We start from the raw sequence: 1,862 nt of genomic DNA, 5'->3' as shown, positions 1-1,862 counted from the left end.
GCAGAGTGCTGATTAAATTAGACCATTACACATATGAATGAATTGTATCCTTAAATTGGACATTTTAATTGTTACTACATAACTCTCAGCAATAATAAGCCTGTTGGGTCCATGAGCAGATTCTTCAGCGACACTGTGCTCTAGTCTAGCTGCTATAGTTAGCAATCAAACACTGTGCTCTAGTCTAGCTGCTATAGTTAGCAATCCCAAACACTGTGCTCTAGTCTAGCTGCTATAGTTAGCAATCCCAAACACTGTGCTCTAGTCTAGCTGCTATAGTTGGCAATCTCCAGACACTGTGCTCTAGTCTAGCTGCTATAGTTAGCAATCAAACACTGTACTCTAGTCTAGCTGCTATAGTTAGCAATCCCAAACACTGTGCTCTAGTCTAGCTGCTATAGTTAGCAATCCCAAACACTGTGCTCTAGTCTAGCTGCTATAGTTGGCAATCTCCAGACACTGTGCTCTAGTCTAGCTGCTATAGTTAGCAATCTCCACACACTGTGTTCTAGTCTAAGTGCCCTCAGTTTGACCCTGTGTTCTGGCCACGTCCCCCTCCAGTGCAGTAGCCACGAAGGACTTCCAGCTGCTGCACGGGTGGTTCCTGTCGGGAACAAACATGGAAGAGGCATGTAGCCGTGTCGGCCAACGATCCAAAGATGGTGGAGATACTGCTGTACTACGGATCTACACCACTGGTGAGAGAGGGGAGGGGGAGGGGGAGAGGGAGGGAAGGAGTAGACACGTGGGGCTGCAGCAAGGTTGATGAGGCTCCGTAGCAAACACCACCCCTTTCTTCTATCCCTCCCTCCCTGCCTCTACATTCTTCCTCTCTCTCTGCTCACCCCCTGCCTCACCTTCCTCTCCATCACCATGCCTCTTTCTTTCTCTCTCCTCTCTCTACCTCTCTCCCTTTCACCCCTACTCTCTCTGCTGCTCCCACTCCCCTCTCCCTTACACACCCTACTCTCTGTCCCTCTCCCTTCTCCCCTCTCCCTGTCTCACTCACCCACTCCCTCTCTCTCTCCCTTTCACCCCTACTCTCTCCCTTGCTCCCTCTCCCCTGTCCCTCCCTCTCTCCTTTTCAACCCTAAGTCTCTCCCTCTCTCCCCCACTCCCTCTCCCTGCCTCTCTCCCTTTCACCCCCTACTCTCCCCCGCTCCCTCTCCCCTCTCCCTGTCTGCAGGTGAGGGATAATTGGAGTCGCACGGCAGTTAACAATGCTCACAGGGGAGAGTTGCAGGAGATCCTCAAGATCTTTCACCCCAAGTACACAGAGCAGTTCGCCATCATGAAGGCATACCAGAAATTCAAGAGCGAGCACAGCAGCGGCGAGATCTGAGCGCTCAGTGTGCATCCCCAGCCACTGCCAGTCTGCCTGCACAGAGGCACACAGCCTGACAAATAAATACCATCAGAAACCCACTGAGCCTTTCTCAGTGTCTTCAGTGTAAATTCAATGACAAATGTTTCCACTAGAAGTCTTTCTCAGCGCTTTCAGTGTAAATTCAATCAGCAACAAAAACACTGTCAATGTTAAAAAACAAGTTAGAAAAACGCAACAGCCGTTTAAAGGGGTGATATCAAACACAAAAGAACAAGTTAGGAGAAGCAATTAGGCCAATCTTGTCAAGCATCAAGCAAATAGACACAACTGGAAAGGTGCTGAGGCCCAAGATTCACACGATTGTTGCTTTTAACTTGGCTTCTTTTTTCATCGCTCCACTTCACATTAAAATGCTCTTTGTACAACTTCAAGGGCATTGTGACCATTCCATTATCAACTCAAAAGTCACACATGCAACAAAAAAACATTGACAATGCACAACCAAAAAAAATGCTCCAACACCCCAGCCCTGGAT

The sequence above is a fragment of the Acipenser ruthenus genome, chromosome 50 (assembly GCF_902713425.1).
Source record: "Acipenser ruthenus chromosome 50, fAciRut3.2 maternal haplotype, whole genome shotgun sequence".
Taxonomy (NCBI): Eukaryota; Metazoa; Chordata; class Actinopteri; order Acipenseriformes; family Acipenseridae; genus Acipenser; species Acipenser ruthenus.
The sequence above is the reverse complement of the archived record's forward strand: the minus strand, read 5'-3'. Positions refer to the sequence as shown.